Source organism: Saccostrea echinata, unplaced genomic scaffold, assembly GCF_033153115.1.
Source record: "Saccostrea echinata isolate AGI-Se365-2 ecotype Australia unplaced genomic scaffold, CSIRO_AGI_Sech_v1 ptg000030l, whole genome shotgun sequence".
NCBI classification, from domain to species: domain Eukaryota; kingdom Metazoa; phylum Mollusca; class Bivalvia; order Ostreida; family Ostreidae; genus Saccostrea; species Saccostrea echinata.
Window position 1 is genome coordinate 28,708,566 of NW_026889779.1, and position 12,336 is coordinate 28,720,901.

A 12,336-nucleotide genomic window follows, 5' to 3' on the forward strand; every position below is an offset into this window, starting at 1 on the left:
ATGAGAAATGAAGAAAAGAAGGCACCCATACTTTATCCACATTGGATAAACGACGCTTCCGAGACAGAGGACTCGGGTTTTGATGGGTCACCATACTAATTGTGGGAAGGGATATCCTTCTCCACCCATCCTATTGTCGAGATTTGACCATTTCTGACAAATGGACTGTTCTTGTTATAAAAAATAACTTGCATGGTAAGAAATATAAGACTCGGAAAAATCTTTTAGCTTCTCTGAACAGACTGCTGCGGAGCATGTAACGTGACTGGCTGGATCACGTGATTCGCGCATGGGCAGAACAATGGCATATGTGCATTAAAATCGGAGAGGACTGCTTTAAAAAATAATAAAAACTGAAACCTCAATTTAATTCTTTTAAGGAAGTAATTCAATTAGTTCGCGAACTTTCTGATCACCCCTCGTATATCAGAGACAATTTCTCATATCAGATGTCACAAGTTCATTCTGCATTGTGACCATCATAAGAACCATCGAAAAATTTACATTTGTCTTTCATTGAATATCCAGTCTGATGGACAGATGTAGTGGATAGACGGGGGAAATAAAGTAAATTGAAAGCAGTTACAGAATTTACAGTAATCAACCGTAATTTCTTTATATTCCACTCATTAATATGAAATGAATGATAGATTAAGCTTTAAATTGTAAAATATTTCACAGACTGACCGATTTTCTCGATGATCTCAACCCGAAGAACTTTAATTTTCTCCAATTAACTTAATAAGAAACGTGAAAACCCTTACTTTATCAAATAACTTAGCCATGTTTAAGTTGGATAATATCTGACATAAAGTATGTTTTTAATATTGACAATATTGATTTTGCGCTTTCCAATCGTGTTAATTTACAATAACAATACAAAGTTAATGATCAAATATTTTTCCTTTCAAATTGAATTTCAAATAAAATTTTATTGAAATTGCGTTAAAATACACATATATGTATTTATATTTTTCCGACTTACCGATTGCAGATTTTGTAACTGATTACCATCGTTCCAACCGAGTAAGCGGTTATTAACTGACGTCTCTAGAATACTATAAATAGTTTAAAAGCAACAAAATATATATTAACTATATTCATTAAGTGTTAAGGATTGTCATATTTATTTTGAACTGAAAAATTCGAGATAATAAATATGGAATATACTCAAAATCAATCAAATTCAAAGCTTCTTACTTTATTTACCTCTTTTATTTCAAACTATTTTGTAGGGAAAAAAAATACCCCATAATCATTTGTATATACGTGTATACTAAATAAGCTCATTTTTGTTAACAGACCTAGAGTCAACCCTTCTGTACATATTCAAAATTAATTATATAATTTGGGAGTGATGTGGAATCAAATTTAAGATTTATAAAATACCTTATTTTGATTTTCCCAATTTTAAGTGAGACACTTAATTATTCTGAGTAAATATGTGTATTTCAATAGAGAAAATACTTGTAATACACTCAAGTGATTTATTTTCTTCTACGTCAGAGTTATGGTGACTTTGAAAATGGCAAAATTTAAAACCTTAGAAATCTTGAGTAAAGGGAATTTAATTAAAATACATTTTAACGTTATGGCTCGATTTTAAACTTTGTCAGTTGCCTATCTCGATAAGAAATTGATTGTGTACAGAACATGCCCTTGCTTTTCAAATGAATTGATAAACATGACATGACATTTCTAGTACATTACTTAGTATAAAATAGATGTGATTGATTTTGTGCAGTTTTTTGTCCTAATTAAGTGAGATGTATATCGAATCAAAGTATGAATGGAAATGAATTGTTCATTAATAAAATGTCGTATATATATCAAAAATGTCGAATTTTACTACAGTTATTGCTGAGGTCAAAGAAATGCCGCGGACATTATTCTCCAATAAATCACGAAAATCATCAAAAAATTATCAGATCAGATACACACATCAAACCTTTACAGTTGAAATGAATATTAACTTTAGATTCTAATATTATTATATGACCATATTGATGTGCCGTCTTCCGCAATCTAAACCGTGTGTATTGCCTAAAATAGCTAGAAAATGTCGGGTCGGTGCAATAGAGATAAGACAACTAATTTTGTTACTTTACATTCGTAAATATTTATCAATATATGAAACAAAAAAATATAGATAATCAAAGGACATTTTTAACCCAACGAAAGCTCAGATCGTCTGTATTCCATTGCAAACGATTTACAAATAAACAGACAAACTTACCTTCTGGTGTTAAATGCAACAACTAATTGTAACATGGTGAATTAATTCATTTCTCCATAGAGGAAACGATCAGCCGTATTTTGAAAACTGTTAGTAGGATAGAAATAAAGTTCTTGTTGTCGCTAACTTTATTTCTTTATTAAACCACAACATATGGGGCATGAGGACAACACTGAAATATATTCAGGGTTATGTTTTGTCAGCAGGGATCAATATCATAACCTCCGAATCATACTTGATAATGTTTTCTTCCTTCTTTTCTTTGTCGATTTTCTATTGTGAAAAAAGTAAATTGTGTGTTATAAATCTTTGTTTTGGGGTGAGGAGGGGGGGGGGGCAGGTTTGACACAAACACACAAGTGTGGTGGATCATTAAGTTTTTATTGTTTATCGAAAGCTAAACCCGTATGGATATTCGAGTTCTTTCGATAATGAATATTGCTAGTATAATAAAAATATCTTAAGAAAGACATATTCATTTTGAAGAATTGCATATAATCGAAACTCAACCATATTTTTACTTAAATCGCCTTGTCAAAAATCTACAAAATTACATTAATAAACCCTAATATTTTTTCATAACCCGATTAATCAAGATTCTCATATTTCGAAAGATTTAGGTTACCCTGTGGAAGATCAATTTGAATTCCGTTTAAGTAGTGGAACTGAGTGTAAATGAAAGAAATGCCAAGTGATTAATATCACGCCATCAGAATTACCACGTTTTGGCAACTAAAATGGCCTACATGAAAGTGAGAAAATAAAATGAAAGAAAATACATTCCCTAATACATTGATCGTTTTAATTCTTATTTACTATAAATTTAAAATCCATATACATTGTTTATAAAAATCATAACTGATGACAGACAGACAGACAACCAACAGATCTGCCTTCTAAATCTTTTAAAGTTATGGACTAGTGATTCATATTTTGTTTCATGATCAGAGTCTTTTAGTGCTGAAAATAGTAGCAGGAATCACTTTTTCATGTAAATTCTATACATTTCAACAGCCTATAAGTCACCTGTAATTAATTTCTTTTGTTCTCTCCCTCCACTTACCTTTACATCATTCCCACCTAGCCAAAACCAGTCACCTGTAGCATTTTCAGAATTTTGGCTAAGTGCGAAGACACCATTTTATCTAGGTCAACATACTATCAATTTGCGGATTTATTGTTAACTTTTGCAAATTAATAGACATTAACAAAATATTATACAGAAGTTTTCCGTTTTATAATCTGGAAAATTTAGAAATACTATTATTAATTAATATCAAAAACCTACCTGAATGTATGCATATATACGTATGAGGTTAATTTTCCGACATCCTGATATTACGTAATTATTGGTTCGAGACATTGAGGTTCATGATATACATATAAAGAGTTACACCTGCTGCCTTATTTGTTCAGCTCTTTGGATAAACACCAATGAGAAGGTTGTGATGACGTAAATTACCTATATCATCTGTTTTTTACTCCCAATTCTTTATTTCTTTTGTGAAGACTTTGGTGAAAATCATTTTCTAACAGTTTTTATTGTAGCGAATATCAGTCAACAGAATAGATCATTCGGACTGTGCCTTGTTGTTCAACAGGTAAGCACAAGCTTATTAATGGAAAAATAAAACCAATCATTGATCAAGTACATGTTTTTTTAATTACGTTGAACAGCAGCCTATTCCAAATTTATTTTAACATTTTGTGAAATGATTATAAAATGATACCACCACTTGCTAAAGAAATTTTGGGTATATTGTTGTTATCCCGTCTGTCCGTCGGTAGCATTATCTTCCTCCTAAAACTCCCCTTAAATTTTGACAGTAGCCAATGCAACATATCTTTTGCAATATGATTGGTTGTGTACTGCATATGTGAAAAAATATGTTTCTTAATTTTCATTTTCATCTTTAGGGAGTGTAGGGAATGGGGTAGGGCAATCGAGAGTCCAAAAACGACTTTTTTTTTCTACAAATACATGGTTTCTTGAACTTCTTTCTTATATTTTCAGAAGTAGCCAAATCATATATCATATCTGATATGTGATTAGTGGTGTCCTGTAGATGCGCAATAGGGTTTCTAAATTTCTTTTCATTCTTGAGCCAATTTGATGGGGGTGGGGTGTCGAAAACGGCGTTTTACTTTAAAAACATGATTTCCTGAACTCCCTTTTCAAAGTCATCTTTTAACGCAATAGGCATTTCATCTTTTGGAATTAAATTGTTAGTGTCCTGTAGATTGCAATAAGGTTTCAGAATTTTTATTCTCATCCAGGAGGCCAATTTGAACACCCCTTCTAAATTATTTTTTCTGAAACAAAGGATTTGTTCCAAGAACTCTTATTTTACCCATAATTATATGACTGAGAGTACATTTCGAGACAAACACTCACTTGCAGGAATTCTGACTTACGACAACATCTAGTTAAATATTGGGGTTTTTTTTATTCTCTTAAGTTATATTGTGTAATTGACTGAATATTTGTATGAATTACTTAAGCCAAAATGCTCGTTCAAAATTTGATTCAAAGAACAAAATTCAACATTTGATTTCGAAATTCAAGATTCAATATCTATAAATTAATCAAACAGAAGTTCACTTAAAATGCGAGTTTCGAATTCGAGATTTAAAATTTAAGGTAACTTATCAAAATATAGACTGGAATATTTAATTTTAAAGGCAACAATTATTTGAACTAAATTAATTAAATGTTAAAAATTGTCTATTTACTTTGAACTAAAAAAAGTAGATTATAAATTTGGAATATGTTCAAAACTAATCAAATGCAAAGTTTCTTATTCTCTTACCAACCTCTGCTATTTCAAACTAACTAAATCGTCCACATGGCGAATGGTAAGAGTGTAACGCTACAGAGTCGCGGAGTAAGGAGGTGATCCCAATGCGGTTCGGATGAACAGCAAGGTCCTGTGTCGCAATGATTGCTGGCACAGTGAAGATCCCCCAATGCCCAATGGCAATAAGTGTGCACCGGTGTTGTAGAGCGAAACCTTCCCCCATAGTGAGACTTCCCTCGGAAGTCTTGCTCTAGAGTGAGCTTTCTCCCTTAGGGGGATGTCTAACTCTAGGGTCATACTTCCCCTCCAGAGCCATACTTCCCCCCGATAGAATCAAAAGAGAGTAAGTCAACTCAAGAGGAAGCCTCACTTTGGAGCCTTACTTTCCCTGCAAGATTTGCTAGCTCTAGAGTGATACTATCCCTTTGGGGAAGGTCCACTCTAGAGCTATGTTTTTCCGTTGACGTCTCGCTCTAGAGAAGAACACCCCCTTCCTCATGAACGTAAATTCTAAATTTATGAACTTATTGGAAAGGAAAAGGATGATATAATTTCATGTTTCCAGTAATAGTGACATATGGATTGCTATCGTTGTCTTATTAACTTTTTTCATACTATATTAGACACTTGAGTACGGTGTACATATGCATATGTAAGATATACGAAATAATAATTTCATTGCAAGAGCTCAAAGGTTTTTTAAGATATCGTCCGGAAACGAAAGCGTTACACACACACGGAATAACAGCTAGTCGGACGGACGGGGGACAAACGGACGGTCAGACACAAATTAATATTCTCCACAAAAGCGGGAACAATTAATGCACTGCTGTAAAGGTTTGGTAACTACATGTAAATAATCTGTGTAGAGTGATTGTAGTGACTATTGAAAGCAATAAAGATTAAATGAAGGGGGACAACCTACTAGGGGGGATTCTGGCTCTACATCTAGTGGTAGAGTAGGTCCAAAAATTGGGCTCTAGAGTAATACTTTTCCAGGCGTTCTCCTGCTCTAGTCATTAATTCCCCAGGTGGAAGTCTCACTCTAGAGCAAAACTTTCGGAGGGGGGATCTCACTCTAGAGTATGACTTCCGGGGGAATTCTGACTATGGGGGAAGTCTCACTCTACAAATCCGGGACTGGTCTAAATTTGCAGCGTTCCCAAGCACTATATGACTGAAAAATTTTCGTAATTCAAAAAGGCACATACCTTCACGGTAGCTAAGTGGTAGAGCGCTTGCTCCGTGATTGGAAGGTAGTGTGTTCGAATCACGGCCGCGACAGACCTAAGTTGATAAAAAAAAAAAAATAGGTAGCAACTGTTCCTTCGCCAAGCGCTCTGCGCTTTGAAGTGAAAGTTGCGGGTTCTTCGGATGAGACCTTAAAAACCGAGGCTCCGTGTCACGGAAGCCGTTGGCACGATAAACAACCCTCAATGCTCAATGGCCCTGAGTGCCGAGTAAAAGTCTAAATTTGAAGTCCTAAACCGGCATATGGTGACGTCTCTATATGAGTAAAAAATTCTCGAATGGAACGTTTAACAACACACAATCAATCAATCAATCAAAAAGGTACAAAAATTTCACAAACATTTAAACTTAATCGCATTGTGCTTATACAATAGACGTTAGGAATAAAGAATAATTGATGTTCTAATTACATGTAAACAAACATTTGTCTGCAGCAATGTTCATAAAATATGGTTATACCTGACAACAAAATGTTTCTTCATTATCATTTTATTTTCAATTACGTAATTCTTTGCACGCAGACAGATCAAAAGGAAGACGGGTCCGTTGGGGATGGGGGTTGGGAGGTCGATAGCAGCCCCATATTTGCCGACCAAAGATAACAAAATTTAACCCTACTCGTCATAAAAATGAAACAGGAAGAATACTGACGATTACAATTAATAATCCTCTGTAAGCATATTACTTTATGCCAGGGCCATTCAAAATTGATTCTGATCTGATTTTTTTAAAAGGATTTTTTAAATTGATACTGTAAATAGCCCCTCTTTCAAAACCATTTCAGACCTAGAACACTTGTGAATGATCAATTTGAAAGGTTACTAGTATTCAAATGAATACTTCCAATGAATACTTCTATAAAAATAGATCAATTTTTATAATTCTATAAAACTCCAGATCAATTGCTTAACAACATTAATTTTGAAAATGATTTTTTATGTGTCTGGGGATGGTTACTCTAGACTTTATGACTAGCCTGCAAACTGTAATAAATTACAGCCACAGTCCATAATCTCCTATTTAGTATATCGGTATTTTCATACTAAAACTGCTGCGCTCTCACTATTCACTTTCAGATTAAGGTATTTCTTTTAATCATGATTTCTCTATTTCTCGGAGCTATGTTATACATTATGCGAGAGCGTTGAGAAATCAATGATATTTACAGTATGATCTATTTCTATAAAAGTTTTTCTGGTAACGATCATATATTGTTTTGGTTCAAATTCATTTCTACGTTGATTCGATATATCCCATTGAACTCCAAATAAAAGACAAGCCACTACAGAGTCGGACACATCTGTTTCTTATTTGGATGTTTTACCAGAGAAAGACATTGATGGCAAAATGTCATCTAAACTTTATGATAAAAGTGATGACTTTTCTATGGGCAACTTCCCTTATTTATGTAGCAATATACCATTATCACCTGCATATGGAGTTTATGTTTCCTAGTTGATTCGATACACAGAAGTATGTTATAAGTGCGAACAGTTTCTTAAACGAATCAAGCTGTTGACAATTAAATTGATGATACCAGGATATCAAAAGTCACACCAGTACAGGCTCGTTATCGATCGCTTCGATTCTCGCTTGATTGGATTTTCAAAACAGGTAAAAATAGGCACTTTCAAAGGACGATAACTCCCTTAATTGTGGATAGATTTCGATGCGGTTTCTTCTTTGATAATTCGCTGTAATCTTTAACATACAAAAGAATTGCGATCCATTTCCATTACCCTTTTAAGTCAACATTTCGCAGATTCTAATGTCGATACAATGACCTTCTTTGAAATACAATTTGTTGTTAAGTCAAGGCATCTTTCATATAAATTGTTAGGCTATTATTTTCACATTGAATTGTCTATGTATTTTTTTCGTTAACCCGATCATAATAAGGAGCACACGGTGGGTATGACCGGTCGACAGGGAGGCTTACTCTTCCATGGCACCTGATCCCTCCTCTGTTTTCAGAGGTCCGTGATGGTCCTACTCATAATTTGAATTGTTTAAATGAACTTTTGAGAGGAATCTTTGTTCGTTATCTTCACATTCCTTTTTGAAAATTTGGTACAGCAACCTGAAACGTTATTGTAGTTATGCTCAGGCATTGCTTTCATCTTAATGTTTTCGGTACCAAATACAAGTATTTATTTATTAAATTTCTCCCCAAAATATATACTTTTTTTACCCAAAAAGTACATATTATCATTCGAAATGTTTATGTTCTGAATTTAAATGAGAGTTCCTGTCTCTTATATATGTGACACTATAATTAATGGGGATGATAGGCCTATTCATAATTTACATTTTTTTCACTTGATTTTAGAAAATTAAACAGGGTTAGGGAAAGCAAAATTCAATATCGCTTTTTATTACATTCAGTTAGACATTTCTAAAACAAACTAAAAGAAAGGTATATTTCCGTATATGTTTCGTTTGTTTGATTTGTACGTTTTTGTTTTCGCACTTTGCCCTTATATTGATAGACAATGACATTTTACCTCCTTTTTTCTATTTGCAAAATATTTAGATGTGGTAAAAATGAGAAAAGAGCAAACATAAATTCATGACTCCTGTCTTTTTTTAGATGAGGATATAAGTAAACAAGCTTGTGGACCATATCTTAAAGATGGATTTAATTTGAAGTCGATAACGAGCGGCAACCCTCTTCTGGTTCGTTTTTGAGACAGTCCTTTCTCGTGGCACAGCCCTCTCATCAGGTCATCACGGTTCGTTCATGAGGCAGCCATTATCTGGTTCATTCACGAGGCAGCCATCATCTGGTTCGTTCACGAGACACAACCCCTCGTCTGGTTCGTTCACGAAAGATACAACTCTCCGGACACGGTTTCTAAAAATAGGAACATCATACAACTATTCATTCTTCCACGAAGGACAACACTACAATTTTATCTCATCTCTCAGATTCAACTTGTAGATTTATCTGAAAATGGCTTCTTGTATAAATTGTACTCTTAATGACATTGTAATCACCTCAAAATCTTATGTCTTTATTGTCTTCGCCATCGGAGTGTTATGTGCTCTCTTAAACACATTGGTTTTATTAATTTTTCTAACACACAAAAAACTGAGGCAAAATCCCTACCATTTCCTGGTACTTCTTCTGTCTGTTTGTGATCTACTTGTCGGAGTTGGATTCATCATTTACACAATTCGAACACTTCATGCCGAATGGATCAATTCTAAATTCTTGTGTATTTTGCAGACAGTACTATTGACCAACGGTATCTTTCTATCTCTTTTCCAAACTTTTTTGATCAGCTTGCAAAGGTATCTGGTCATCTGTAGGACATCGTTGAGTAACCTTTTGTTTCAAAATAAGCGAAAGTATTTCGTCTGCTTGTTTAATTGGATGGTTATTTTTGTCTTCACAGTGGGACTGGTATCGCCGCCAGAGAAAAATCCTCAAGGTTTATGTAGCACAGACTATGTGTACTATAAACATTACGGTGTTTTGAAAGTATTTATTAGATCTACAATATTGTTTATAGTCATGACAGTTGTTCTTTATTGCATTACCATTCGACATGTAATTAAAATAAATAGGAAAATCGTTCCAAAAAACCATGCGGAGTGTGTTAAAGAGGGAACATCCAATACTCGACAAGTTAGCATGGCAACCTTAAATGTTGGTGAGTTGAAAACAGTGTTTGGGTCTAATGTCACGTCCCCTCGAACAGAACTTACCGGTATTGGTGCTCAACCAGTATTAAAAACCAGCAAGAAATCGATTCAAACACATCCTATGATTATCACAGAACATAGAAAAATCACAGGCTGTCGGAGGAAAAAGGTCATGAATACAATTGTCTTGGTTGGGATTTTAATGGTTTCCCTCGTCTTTTTATCGGGGCCACTAATCATGTCTCTCGTGGTCCCACAAGCCCCCTCTGTTTACCTCACTATAGCTGCAGGCTTATGCAGTATAAATTCGGTTGTTAATCCTTTTATATATTGTTGGAAGCTATCCGATTTGAGGGATGCTTTGATAAAATGTTTCCGAAAGGTTTTCTGTTGTTGAAACTAATATCTGTGTCGTTCCGCATAATTTCTTTAAAAAATAAATTTTGTTGTTATAACTACCAATTTACGTGGAGAAAATCTAAATTTTGTAGAGATTCTAGAGAAACCTAAAAGTGGGGGATAATAATTTGGGTATGTCCGTCATACACTTTCTTTCCGGATTATATCTCAAAAAGTCCTTAAGCTTTCATTTTGTGATGAAATTTTATGTCATAAATTTCTATGACTTAAAGAAAACCCAATTTTTTTAAATTTTATGTTACGTGCATGCACATATTAACCATCAATGGTGTACTTCACTTGTATTGCATTGTATTTCACTTTTTGGGAATCTTGAAATAAATATGTTGTAAAACTGACATGATGTTCTGCTTTTTCTTTCCAAAAATGGAATTTCTGACTTCAGACATTGAACTAAATACTTGCGAGAGAGAGAGAATTTCTGACTTCAGACATTGAACTAAATACTTGCGAGAGAGAGAGAGAGAGAAAGAGAGAGAGAGAGAGAGAATTCAAGAATGGCAATGAAGCAACTCTCTTTTCCAACTAATGAATAAGTTGATATACTGATATCAATTTCGAGACATTTACAAGCATGAACGTTTCAGGTCTCCTCCCATGTCTACAAGATACACAAAGGTATTGTACTTTTATATACACAAGGCAATGTACTTCAATATTATTATACACAAAAACATTGTACTTTATTATAAGGAGTTTATTAACTACGATAAAGCTTTCCGATATTTATATCTCTCCATTCTTTTCATATAAGTTATAGCCTATATAATGAAATAAATTATTTATCTTCACAATTAGTTCTCAGAATTAAATGAGTAAGAAAATATATTTTAATATATTTTAAACACAGAGTCATTTAACGAAAGTTTGCCTAGATCTAGGCTTGAAACAGGATATTTTTTTAAACAATAAAATGCTTTCTTTGTTGTTAGTAATATGTTTTACGGTGTGACCGTTGGGGCGAGCGCAGTTGTACCATCAAAAACCTATACACAGTTTACACTTCTAACGTTGATGGATCCGCCTCTTCAAACGTCAAACCGCACGAGACACAGTCAAGACTGTGACGTCACATGACGTCGGAATTTACGGAGACAGCCGAGCGTCTGGTTGAACGAGACTAAAGATCTTGTGCAGTAATAAATGAAATACGTTGTAGAGTGGATGTAATTATTTTTTATTTCTTTTAAGCCCTCTGCAAAGAAAGAAAAGTAAACGTATCTCTCGGTAATGAATAATTATCCTTGGTCTTCTGAATGTTTTGTAAGAATTTCGCATGGAACCCTGGTAGCGAAGGAATTCTGGGAATGTTGCCCCAGAAAATTTGCCTGACGTATGTACAGATTTCATTCCGAATTTTCTCTGTTCTTACACGTTAGTCTATTGAGCTCGCTTCGCGCCGCTCGCTGCGCTCGCTATAACATGTATAACGGAATTAATGTTGCAACTGTTGCAAAAAAAAAAGCGTAGGCGGGTTGTGTATTTCTTTCAGTTTTCTTTGCAATAGCTGCAATATTATAATTCTCGTACTCGTGGCGCAGTGGTTAGAGCGTCTAGAGTCGCGAAGTAAGGAGCTGATCCTTATACGTCGCAGGTTCAAATCCACGGCGGGACGTGCATGGAGACCAGTCCTTCGGATGAGACCGTATAAACGGAGGTCCCGTGTCGCAGTAGGTGTTGGTATTAAAAAGATACCTCACTGCTCAAAGGCTCTAATCGAGTGTCGCGAGTATACTGCCACCACTTGCCAGTGGAGGGCTGCAAATTTATACCTATTATAGGTCTAAATTTGCAGCCCTCCATTGGCAAGTGGTGGTGACTGAGTGAAAAATTCTCAAGCTGGACGTTAATCAATAAATAAATATATAAACAAACAAACAATTCTCGTAATAACAAAGAAAGAAAGGCATTTTATTGTTTATATATTCATGTATTTAATTTATGTCAATATAACTCATGAATAGTAAAGCTTTTAAACCGCTA

General features: G+C 34.4%; 1 protein-coding gene across 1 annotated transcript in view; it reads right to left on the bottom strand.

Moving 5' to 3' along the window:
• Positions 1 to 12,336, bottom strand: part of LOC133197641 (cysteine sulfinic acid decarboxylase-like) — a 246,247-nt gene that overhangs the window by 208,091 nt on the left and 25,820 nt on the right. The window lies entirely within an intron of this gene.